The following is a 13,395-nucleotide window of genomic DNA, read 5'->3' on the forward strand; positions in this document are numbered from 1 at the left end:
GGGGGGGAAGAGTTGAAGAAACTTTATGCCCCTGTCGTAATACTCTAGAGAATTGCCCCGGATCCATCTAAGAGATGGGGGATTATGAGTATTAGTAGTGAAGAATCAGGTGAAGTGCACTAGACTCTGCCGACAAAAGGGACCAAGTGGAACAAAAAAAACAAATATACTAGAAAAACAGCGGATTCACCATACAAGGACATTTCCAATTCTCCTAATCTGCAAAACCAGGGGGAGGGGTCTCATAATGTATCTAATTATGACATTAATGAGGTGCCTCAGTCACCTGCGCAGAGGAGGAAAAAAGAGAAAAGAGGAGTGAAAATGCCTAAGAAAACTAAAAATATGCCAGATACCAAAATTAAGGGTAGGGATTCTAATCTTAGAGCAATTAGAAATATACCTACTCAAGATGATCAATCCAAATTGGCTTCTACTGGCAATAACCCTTTGAGTGGCGACCTGGCCCACTCCAGGGAAGCATCAAAGGGGGGGGTCTGTGGTTGGGAGGGAAATAATCAACGATAGAGAGATGCATAATATAGATGAGAGGGACGAAAAGCAATTTAGGGTAGCGCAAGACCGTCCACAGACTAAACAAACCAAGATGATGTCTTTTGGAAAAATAGTTAGCACTAAGCATACTAGAATGTCTACTGGCTCACAACAATTGGGGGTTCTCCCCGCATTGGGCACACAGTCTATAACCCCCGCATTCAGCGAAATATCCTTGACAGCCCCTCAGATAACTGGGACACAGTCTACAGCCACCAAAGACAGGGGGCCGGTCTCTAATACCATGATTTATGGTGTAGTGCCCACCAGCCCAATTATTACACTGGGGGGGGATAATACTCTAGGAATAGCTACAGCCAAGTCAGAGGAACCTGTACTTAACAGGAATAAGGAGACGTTAGTCTCTGACCAGTCGGTCGCTGTGACTAATACAGGAAAAATCATTGGTTGGATAAACAACAATAAGGCAGACCAAGTGGCCAATCTAAACAGAACTAATATGTTAAATATTTTTAAGAAAATCCCCCTACTTCATTCTATAACCACGGATGACATAGATGCCATTTCCCTGCCAGCCCACAACAACCTCCGAATTGTGTGTAACTTGTATGCAACTTCCATTCGGAGATGGCGGCCGATGTGGTGCGAGCCCAAGAAAAGTCATTGGGATTTAACCTGCCGACACTTTCTAGTGCTAAGGGGGCGGACATGTTCCTTGCATATAAGGAACCCGCTATTATTCCAGTGGGGCAAACGGTACACTCCGGCTCTAATTCTTCTATAACTTCTGCACCAGTTCTGTCCTTGATATTTACTCTCTTAAACAACAGCCAGGACTGGTCCTGGCTACAGCTAGCCCTCAAAACGCTAGAGACTAAGACAAGGCTCAGGAAGTGCATGACATAACTAATATAGAAGTCATTTAATGGAATACATGTGGGAGTATAAATTTAAGCACCTTTTTGTGTATGTATTCGATCAATACTTTCCCACGCATTTATTTATTCCAAGAAACCATGATGTTCGACAATCTGAGCATAGAGGGCTTTCATACCTTTTCACATCCGGCCTACAAGGGTACGACGGAACGCCCTAGTGGGGGCTTGACCATAGCCATAGATTCAAATTTGGGGTTCAACTGTAGGGTGGTCTGTAGTAGGGATTGGCTCTTGGGTATCGCAGTTGATATAGATAAAGTGCTAGAGCCTATACTGTTGCTGAATCTTTATTGGAATCCCCGGAAAGTGCCTTTTGAGACTGTGGAGGAGACTCTCAGTGAGATTCTAGGGGAATGGTGTGAGAAGGGTCTTGGGAATCGCATTGTGTTGGGAGGAGATTTTAATTCACTATCTGCTGAAGGTTCCGAGTGGAATGATAGGGGGGCTACCCCTAAGATCCTCTACCCCAATCTTACCAGGGGGATGCAGTGGGAAATTTTGGAGGGTTGGGACTTGGGGGTGTTGGACCACCCATACCAATCTGAAGTACCAAAGCATACGTGGAGGAGGGGCCCTTACAGTTCAAGGATTGATTTCATCTATGTAGCTAAGGGATTGAAATTAACCTGTGGGAACCTGGCACACAGATACTGACCTGGGTGATCATATCCCTTTAGCCTTTATTCTGACTTTGGCCCTTCCGGATATCCAAGTAAGACCGGCACTCATGGGTCTTTCTGTGGCAAATCAAGGGAGATCGATTAATTGGAATAACAATACCATTAGGAGATTTAACACCCTCCTCACAGAATACCTAACGAAAGTTGCTCATCCTTATTTGGGGGATAGTTCTCATTTACAAGGAGGTAACCTATATAACAGCATTATGCTGACCTGTGCCTATAAAATCAGTAAAGTGGGAAGCAATATCAGCAACAAACCTGAGAGCTTTAGATGGGACACTAGCATCTACAATTCAAAAATTAACAAAGATAGGGATTTGGTGGCAACTTAAAAAACGGTCCTTACCGTTAAGGGAGTTTTTGGTTCTAAAGAAAAAGATAATTCTGAGACATAATAACCTGAAATCACTATCTGAACTCCCATCAGTCTATGATGTAAAGTCTCTTTAAGGGCATGGATGGCAAATTCTGGGCCACAGTTAACAGGATTTTGGTCCCCTCTAAGGGCAGCTTGGACTGTGCAATCCAAGTCGTGGCTTGGACTTCATATTATACTAACAAATTTGCCCTCCCCGCGAAATTTGCTAAAGGGCCAGACATGGACCTGGGATCTCCTGTTACGGGAGGCTGTACATGGGACCTTGAGGATATTACATGGGCCATACACAAACTTAAGCCGTCTAGAGCCCCCGGCCCCGACGGTATTCTGCCTTTTGTTATCAAGGCTGCCCCCTAGTTGTGGGCCAATCTCTTGAAACCAGTATTCAATTACATCTTTGAGACCCACACAGTGCCGGAATCTTGGGTTCAATCCATCATCGTGCCCATATGCAAAAAGGGCGATGTCCTCAACCCGAGTAATTATAGACCCATAGCGCCCATCGATGCCGCTAGTAAAGTTTTTGCCATCCTGCTCTTGAGAGACCTTAATAAAGTGGTCAGGTATAACTCACATCTTAGCAAATTCCAAGTTGGCTTTAGGGAAGAGCTGGGAACGAACCTAAACGCAACGGTCCTGGCTCACCTAAGAGACTCGGTACACCAGTCTAATACAGGAGATGTCTTTATAGCATCATTGCACCTCTCAAATGCATTCTATGGAGTAATAAGATCGAGATTGTGGTAAAAAAAATGCCAGCTATGAAGATCCCACGCAAGATTGCTCAGCTCCTTGCATTACTTCATATGAATACATCCATCAGGGTTCGCTTGACTAAGGAGGGTCTCTTGTCCAGGGAAATTGCTACATACCTGGGCATCAAGCAGGGCAGTTCACTGGCACCTATTCTCTTCAACCTGTACCTGTGTGATTTGGAGGGAGTGTGGCAGGGACCTTCAATCGCACCGGCCAGGTTGGGGAGAATGGTGAGTGGATGGCCTTTGCAAATTACTTTATCCTTTTGGACCGTACCCCTGGTGGTCTCAGGAGAATGTTTTTTCTTTTTTACCATTATGCAGTTGCCAACAATCTTTTGCCCAATGCATCCAAATCTCGGAATTTGGTCTTTTCTAAAAGAAGAAAGACTCAGACTTATAATTGGACCATGGGAGATGAATCAGTGGACAAACGTACATGCCATTACATATTTGGGGTACACCGTTACAAATAGGCTTAGTGCCAAACTATGGAAACGGAGCCTTGACTAGAAGGCCTGTAGACTTAAATCCTAAATGAAATTTTTGAGAGTGAAGGTCTGCAGATTTTCTCTGATACCGATAAGGCGATACTATCTTGCCAAATGTGAGCCCATCCTACTTTACGGTCTTGATATCTGTACCCACGATATGAGCCTTACTCTTAATACCACTCAGGGAAAGTTGTGGAAAGATCTACTGGGCTTATCTATGGCTGTGCCCAATACAGTTATCCGCCATGAGCTCTGCCTTATATCCCTTAAAGCTGGGTACCTCTGGAAACAACTTTCCCTGTATAGGAAAGAAGCGACCCTCCGACTAATACTCTTTACGAAACCCTAAGAGAGGTTGCTAGATCGGAATCAGTTTTATCCATGACAAAGTTTTGTGCTAGCATGAATTTAATACTACTTTCCCTTGGACTATCTATAGAAGATCTTGTGCAATGCCCAGGACTGGCAAAGAGGTTTCTCTTCAGGGTAGACTGGGTGGAAACGGTCAACTCTGTCAATTCTTATTCCACTTATAAAGAATATTCCAACTTTTGCCACGCAAGGGAATGCTTGCCCCTTTACCTGCAGAGACTCCCGTGCGAGAGGGGAAGAACCAGATATATGCGCTTTAGGCTCAACCAGCTACCGACCCTCGAGAGGACAAGGCACAGGGGCAACAAAGACGCACCAGAGCCAGGTTTTCTTGACTTAAGGTGTCGCTTTTGTGGAGACACCAAAGCACTTAGTGCTTGGTTGCTCTTACTTTGAGCCTATATGTGCTTTGACCCTCAAAGATAGGTTTGAGAAAGATTCAAAGCGGTCAGTGAATCGTTTTTGGAATAGATGCATGTGGGGGCTAAATATATCCCTAATCGTGGCTTTGAATGCGCTCTTGCAGGGCATAACTAAAGATCTGGAAAAAATGAATTTGGCCACTTAATGCTAAATCACAGATGTTGGAACTTTGTTTTCTTTGTGAACTCTGCAATTTAATTAGATTTATATCATTATACTCTGTGATGAATTTAATGGACAGGCTAATGTGATGTATTATGCAATATGGATTTTCTATGGATTATGTATTTTATATGTTTTTCTACATGTTGTGTAAGTTTTCTTGTAAGCTAAATACGCAACAATAAATAAAATAAAAAACTTTAAAAAACATAACGTACAGGTGGGAGGACGGGGGGTGCATAGTTAGCCGCCATCTAGGTTGCACCAGGGTGTTTTTAGAAGAGATTGCTCTTAAGTCCTTTTCTAAACTGAAGGGGATGGAGCTCAAGAGGATGGGAGCATAGCATGAGAAGAGCTGTTGCCTAGTTTTCTCCTTGCAAACCAGTCTAGCTTCCAGTATGGCAATGATGCTACTGCAGGATGAATGTGTGGCACTCGCTGTTTTTAGATTGGCTGTCAAGAAGGCATGTACATAGTTTTCATAAAGAACTGACTAAAGAAAGCATATCTAAAAGGACTGTAATATCCAGAATGCAGTGGCAAGAAATCCTAAAACTACGGCAACTAATATGCCTTCATTTCTATACATCAACTCTCAGAGTTTGTCAAAACTGGATCCACTTTTAAAGTGGTATTAAACACAACAGCAAATCTTCCCATGCAAATTCTCAAGTGCGAACTGCATCTACCCTGTCGTGAACATAACGGGGATCAGGAAAAAAAAGGCAAAGATAGAAATGCTCTTAATAGATTCTTTAGTAACCAAAGTTAACTAAAGGGGGGTAAACCTATAAATGGGGACCTCTCATGTAATTTATTTATTTATTTATTTATTGCATTTGTAGAGCGCACTACAGCCCACAGGCATCGAGGCGCTATAGGAGATTTTTAAGAAGGCTTACTTGAGGGTTACAGTAAGCTGCCCCAAAGGTCATTTTAAATACATTCACTTATGCATATTTGCATGGTTACATATTATACAGATTGATTGTTACAGTTGGTTACTAATCTTGTCTAGGTATATCGTCTCCTATACATGGTGAGTACAGTAATAATGAAGACCTAGAGTGGCAGGCTCTTTAGATGAAGAGCTTGGTTTTTAAGGCCTTGCGGAAGGCAGTGTGTGAGTCGATTGATCTCATCTGAGCTGGGAGGTTGTTCCATAGGGTAGCCGCCATAGTGGGGAAGCTGGTGCCTCCTGCACGCACTCTCTGTGTGTGTGGAACAGTGATGCGGTTGGCATAGGCTGCCCTTGAAGGTCTGGAGATAGTTTGTCTAGTTATCCTCTGTGTCAGATAGGCACTGATGAGTCTTCTCAACTCTTGGGACATCCAACAAAAAACAAAAAAAGGTCTAGGTTGATAGAGTTAATGCGCCTGCAACTGCCCTTCTGCTCAGCTCTCTTTTTTAATGGCTTACTCCAGGCTTAAGGGTTTCCTGCACCATTCTTCTGCGGGTTCCTTGGGCCTTTTCATCTCTCGTGTCTCAGTCCTGGATTTAGGGGTTTTTCCTGCACCCTGTGATGATGATTGCATTGCCTCACTAGACTTCTGTCTCAGTCCCAGGCTTAATGGTTTCTATGCTACAATTCTGAGTCACAGGATTAAGGGATTTCTGCACTTGATGATGGTCTACACAATGTCTCTGCCTCTTGGTTCTCACTGTCAGCTTAAGGAATTCCTGCAGACTACGCTGGTCTTCTCAACAAGGTGTTCTTCCAAGGACTTCCACCACCTCCCTTGCTGAGAGTCCTGGATCTTACCTGAGGCTCCACCTTGCTTTTTATGCTCTTCTTTATCGCCTCTTGGGCTTCCTCTCACTGTAGGCTCTGTCTCTTCAGGCTGAGGATCCACCCAGACCACCTGCCTTGGCCCAACCTGTCTGCATGGACCTTTTTCATCTTACTTACTAGATATTGTTGTTTTACCATTGTTTTGATAGCTTTGAGCTGATCGGCCACCTCCTCCTGTTCTCTGTCCCCTAACTTCCTCTATATTTTTCCTAGCCACCTCTTCTAATTCTTCACCAACATGTCTAGATCTTCCCAAAGCAACTCCTGTCATTTCTTCACCTTCAGATAATACTTCATACCACCCTCAGCCAAATCTTTCACAAACCTCCTGTAGATATTTCCTCACCACTTCCTAATATTCTCTCCAACCACTACCAAATCATTTACTAAGCTCCTCCAGAAGTTTAATCTCCGTCTCTTGATAATGTTCACCAACTTCTTCTAAATATTTAGCAACCTTCTGCAGTCTCATCTCCCCCCCTCATGATCTCCAACCTCCTTCCCGATGACTTCAGCCATCATCAACCACCTTCAAACTCTGCATATCTCTAACCTTCAAATACTTGATTTCATTCCAACAGTTTTATCTCTCCAGCTCCTATGCCAAACACATATTTACCAAATTCTGTGATTGCTAATCGTGAGGTTGGCATAATTCCAAGTTGGCCTATTTTCACAGAGCTCAAGGATAGAGGTTGCAATACCCAGTTCAGGAAATTACCTTTCATTGGAAAATCTGTACCCTAATGAAAGGTGATATTGCATAGAATCACAGCCCTAGCGATTTTCTGATTACATCTTTGCCTTCAGTATGGGTGTCCAATGATTATGCTAGCCGATGTAGGGACATGTGCGGGCATTTGGTCCTTTGATCTAGAGGTTGCTCCGGCAACTAAAATGTCAATTTTAACAACCAGGTGCAATTTCAGTCTGTTGCGGTTTAGAGCATCAGCCTTAACTCTATTTTTGTTCTAATTTAAACCAATTGAAGTACGACCATTCTTCAAACCTTCATCTGGTGTCACTCTAGAATAAAATGAAGGTTGGTTGAAGTCCAGCCCTTCCATGCTGAAAACTTGCACATTACTAGCTTCCAAATGATTACAAGGAATTACACGGCATTGTACATGCCTCACTCAAGTAAAAGTATTTAGAGGGGATTGGGTCCTCCGACGTATTGATTACTGTCAAAGATATGGAATACGTCGTCGGACCATCCCATCGAAAGAACGTTACCAGGTAAGAGAGTAACTTGATCGTCTGCACCCCGCTCCCTCGCTTACTGGGCACCAACATTCCATCGTGGGATACCAGTTAAGGCACACAGAAGGACAGGTCCTCCCCCTCCCCTTACTGCTCCTCTTTGGTATTGCTATAATCAGCTTTTACACTTCTCGCTGGACTTTGTCATCTCTGGTAGTTGGGTTTGGCAGTTTCCTGACTAATATCGTGCGGTTTGTCCTGGCATGGTCAAAAATAACTGGCAAATAAACCTGAACACTTCACAGGAAAACCTGACACCATCATGCAGCCACTCAGAAACTACTATTAGTACTACCTCGGCGTGCTGGGAAATTGCCCTCACTGTAATGATGTCTACTAGCGCACACCTTATAATTGCCATTGATAAATCTGCACACCTTCTCTGATCTACCTGTATGGTGACAACTACACAGTACATCCCTACTTTCACTAAAGCCATCATTTTTCCTTTATCATACCTTTCCATCACCCAACATCTTATGAAGGTCTAGCCTACACCTTCTTTGCCCCTTCCTCTCCAGTTTTCCCTTTCTTCTGCAGACCAAGGTTTGGATAGCTCCGATTTGGCACAGTATTAAAGCATATTAACCCATCATTGTAATTACCTTACTATGCTCTGCAGCACACAAGTGTTAATAACTAACTACTGTGAGAAACCAGAAGGTGTCTCACCCGCTAGATCACAGGGTGTCTCTCTCAGATGGCCAGGGCATGGCCATCGCCTTTGGATCCAGATCCTGGGGGTGGACCAGTGCAGGAGGATCACCTGGGTGAGGTGTCTTCACGGAGCATGAGTGCGATACCTGATGGCGTGTCGCGGTATCCCCCTCCGTGCAACACCTTTATCCCATCCTACCCGGTAGGATATGTAGGAACACTACACCCCCCCTCCTTTTCCCATCACGAACACTTTCACACGGACAGCCCGCTCTGGGAGAAAATAGACTCGCACCCGAGCAGTGTACCTGACATGTCCGACTACTATGGTCAGGCAATTACTGGTAAACATTCACACCTTCCATTAAGCTTCCCCACATGGATAAAAGGCGGAGCACAAGTGCACACTCTCAGCGGGGCAAAGCACACGAAAGAACAGCATTTTTGAGACAGCAGCTGAATGAGGGAAGACGGACGGCAAACCAAGAAGGACGAGCAAAGAGGGAGATAACCTTGACCTTTCCGGTGGAAAACCGCTACTTTCTAGAATCCTTCTGATTAAAAAGCGTAAGGCCAGGAAACCAGACTGAAGAATCCTGCATTGTATGTCGGAGATACCCAGGACCCTTCTGCATGGCTGACTGAGTCGGGGAGGAGCAGCCGCCACTGTGGTACCATCCTTGGCTCCAAGATCAAAGCAGCGCCATAGAGATCAACACAGCCGGTGAATTGGGGAGACCAATGCAATACCAGTCTGTGTTGAAGTCAAGATTGCAAGTGGCAACATTGTATAAAGATCGCAAAAACAAAGATTGGTAATATGTGTGTTGAAAGACGCGAGGAAAGCCTTATTGCTGATGGATGTTTGAACTGTAGCAAAGAAAGATACAATATCTGTGACAGAGTGGTCCAGCAATGCGAGTGTGCTCAATCGAAGGTCTCTGTGAGGTATTCAGCCAAGAAGTGGCAGAAGCGAAAGTGAAAGATAAGAATAAGAAATGGAGTGAATCGAAATGGTCCAGCAACGGTTTAAGCAAAACTCATTGCACAATCCAAGGTCTTCGGTTTTTGGTATAAAGAGCAAAGGTTTGAAAGTTAGCTTAAATGGCCCGAGACCGAAGGAGGGAGACCAATTGTGAACACTGTGCTAAAGAAGTCTGAGCCAGAATGAGGGAGACCAATTGTGAACATTGTGCTAAAGGGGTCTGAGCCCGAATGAGGGAGGTCCGTGCCCGAACGAGGGAGACCAATTGCAAACCTGTGAATGTGAAAATCCTGATAAGGAAGGAAATTTGGTGTTTGTTTGTTATGTCAGGCCTTATGCAAAAAGAGACTGTCATTGGGAGAGAGACTTTGGCAGAAGGCCCCGACACCTATGCTTTGAATTGTTTTCTTGTGGCCGAGAAGCCAGTGTGTGTGCGAGCAAAGCCCAAGGGTGCCGCTTTATCCCGAACTGAACACATGGGGAAGGTAAGCCAACTGCTCAACTATCCCGACATGTCATTTCTTTTTTTAATTTAAATTTGTTTATTGATGAGGAGATACAGCTTCTTGTATTATACATTACTTGAGTATTTATACAGTGACATCATATCCTTAGTTTGCTATAAAACTCTGATTATACCCCAATTCTTTCGGACTAACATCAAATCAACATACCAACAATTATTCTGCTTAAAGAAAAAGAAAAACAGGTACACTTGTACAACTGTTTGCTTCACAGGTGTAGGCAGACGACACATTGATCGTGGTGCGGGCATTCTTAATTATAAAAGTTCGGAGTTTGGGTTCCACGGCCCTGCCCACTGTTTACTTCACAGGTGTGGACTTCCCTTTTGGCAACAATGATATGGGTCGGCGTCTCTGAATCTAGTGTAGGTCTCACTAGAGAACAGTTTATGTCATATTATGTGCCGATCCTCGTGCCTCTCTCTTCAAGGAGGGTGGTGGTCATCATGTCATTTAACATTTGTCCCCAGTCCATGCTGCTGTTCACCTCCACATCTGCAGAGGTTTGATCTCTAAGTAATTCCATCTCTGCCTTCCCCAACGATATACATCTTTCAGACACAATTAGATTGATGGGCCTTTCGGATGCTTCCAAGAGATCGCAATTCTACGTTTGGCTTGTATGAGTAGAAAGGCCCCTTTTTCTTCGTGGATTTTGTACGTTTCCCCCTTGTAGTACCCCCATAAGCATGTTTCAGGTGTGCACTGATATCTACTGCCTGTCCAGGTGTTAGTCTTGTTCACAACTTCTTCTCAAAATGCTTTGATTATCTGACCCTCCCAAGTCATATGCCATAAACCCGCCATGGCTCCCTTACATCTTGGACATGTATGTGGTTGCTGTGGGTTGATCATGTGAAGTCTGGATGGGGTCATGTATACCTTGTGGATAAAATGATTTTGTACAAGTCTAAACCTGGCGTTTCTTGACACCTTAAATGTGTGTTCCCATATTTTAACCCACTGCTCGTCCGGTATCTCCCTTTCCACATCCCGCCCCCATTTTGTTTTCACAGCTAATTCTGGGAGTGTCCTCGATTCGCTGAACTGTTGGTATCAGACCTCAGCTATTGGTGATGCCTGGCAACTGGTGCATTAGGGATTTATTTTCCGGTTCCACAAGAGTGTCTGCCAGAGGACAGCTATTCTTTTGACTATTCGGGCATAACTTAAAAAGGTTCCTTTGGGGCATGTCATATTGTTGGCGCCATACCGGGAATGGTAATAATTTCCCTCCCTCATAGAGATCTCCCATTTTTGTGCACCCTTTACTCCGTAGCACTGTCAAGATTAGTCAGTATGCCTCTGATCTTTGGGTCAAAACTCAATGGCAGGTCTGGGCTATATGGGTGGGAGTCTTGTGAATTCCTCAGTATCTGAGTCCACACCTCCCTTGGTACTGTATAGATTCTGCTCTTTCCTTTAATTACTGTCGGGTCCCACAATAATTCGATCCCTTTCCTGGGTTTAGTGAAATCCCCTATTAGGCGTTTCAAGTCTCCTTATGGTGTGTTCACCCAGTTGGAGACTGTCTGTAGTATCCCTCGTAATCTGGCAGTGTAAGCCCCCCTTCTGTATGAGGTCTCTGCAAAGTAGTTAATGCCACCCGCCGCCTATTGGAACCCCAGAGAAAATTCCCTGCTGTAGGTATCTAGCATCTTGAAAAATATCTTCTTGATCTTATAAGGGATATTAATAAAGTCATACAATAACCTAGGTAATAACACCATTTTATCCAGGGCTATTTTCCCCATCAAGGAGATCGGGAGGGTTTTCCTAAATAGTATAGATTATCCTAATCCCGCCAGTGCTCTTCCCGTGTTAAACTCGAATGTTTCTTCTAAGTTATGGAAAATAGTGACTCCTAGATAGCGGAATGATTCTGGTTCCCAATGGATGTATCCTTGTGGGAGCGAGTCCAGTGGTAGTGCGCTCATGGCCCCCAGGGGGAACACCAAGGATTTCTCCTTGTTGACACTATAGCCCAACAGTTTCCTGAAATTGAGTACCGCTAGTATTATTGGTATATTGGCCGTGGGGTCACTCACATATATCAATGCGTCAACCACGTATAATATGTTGTGCATTATACCACGAACTTTGATCCCCATCTCTTGTATCTAGTGTCTAAAGTACCCTGTCAGGGGTTCTAATGCCAGGGCAAATAATATTGGGGATGCAGGGCATCCTTGTCGGGTGCCCCTCTCCTATGTCCATTTCTCTGATATCCACTCACCCGTTTTTACTCTTGCTTGGGGTTGGTTTATAATAGTTGGATCCAATGCAGTATTATGGGACCCATCCCTATACCCTCTAGGACCTTAAACAACCATTTCCACTCCACCAAATTGATGGCCTTGGTTTTATCCAGGGCCATCAATGCCAATTCCTCTTCCGAATGGCGGGTGTGCTCCATTATAAAATGCAGCCTCATGATATTCATAGAAGTGTTCCGCCCTCCAATAAAACAACATTGGTTTGGGTGCATAATGCTAATAGCTGCTTTCTCTAGCCTTAATGCTATTATCTTCCCCAAATATTCTGTGTTGATATTTAAGAGTGAAATGGTCTGTATGATCCACAAAAAAGTGGGTCTTTACGGGGTTTCAGGATGGCTGTGATCAATGCCTCCCTCATTGATTCGGGGAGAACTCCCCTTGTGAAGGCTTCCTTGTAGACTCTCTGCAGAACCGGGAGCAATATCTCTGCATATTCTAGGTAGTATTCGACCCCTAGGCCGTCTGTCTCAGGGGATCTCCCTTTCTGCGTTGTTTTTAGCGCCTATTGAATTTCCTCGACCTCTATGGGGGTTTCCAGTGTCTCCCTCTGGAGTGCCGTCAATTTGAGCATCCACAAAATTTCGTCCCGTGTTAAACTCGAATGTTTCTTCTAAGTTATGGAAAATAGTGACTCCTAGATAGCGGAATGATTCTGGTTCCCAATGGATGTATCCTTGTGGGAGCGAGTCCAGTGGTAGTGCGCTCATGGCCCCCAGGGGGAACACCAAGGATTTCTCCTTGTTGACACTATAGCCCAACAGTTTCCTGAAATTGAGTACCGCTAGTATTATTGGTATATTGGCCGTGGGGTCACTCACATATATCAATGCGTCAACCACGTATAATATGTTGTGCATTATACCACGAACTTTGATCCCCATCTCTTGTATCTAGTGTCTAAAGTACCCTGTCAGGGGTTCTAATGCCAGGGCAAATAATATTGGGGATGCAGGGCATCCTTGTCGGGTGCCCCTCTCCTATGTCCATTTCTCTGATATCCACTCACCCGTTTTTACTCTTGCTTGGGGTTGGTTTATAATAGTTGGATCCAATGCAGTATTATGGGACCCATCCCTATACCCTCTAGGACCTTAAACAACCATTTCCACTCCACCAAATTGATGGCCTTGGTTTTATCCAGGGCCATCAATGCCAATTCCTCTTCCGAATGGC

This window comes from Ambystoma mexicanum, chromosome 1p (assembly GCF_040938575.1).
Source record: "Ambystoma mexicanum isolate Mex_15411 chromosome 1p, UKY_AmexF1_1, whole genome shotgun sequence".
Lineage (NCBI taxonomy): Eukaryota > Metazoa > Chordata > Amphibia > Caudata > Ambystomatidae > Ambystoma > Ambystoma mexicanum.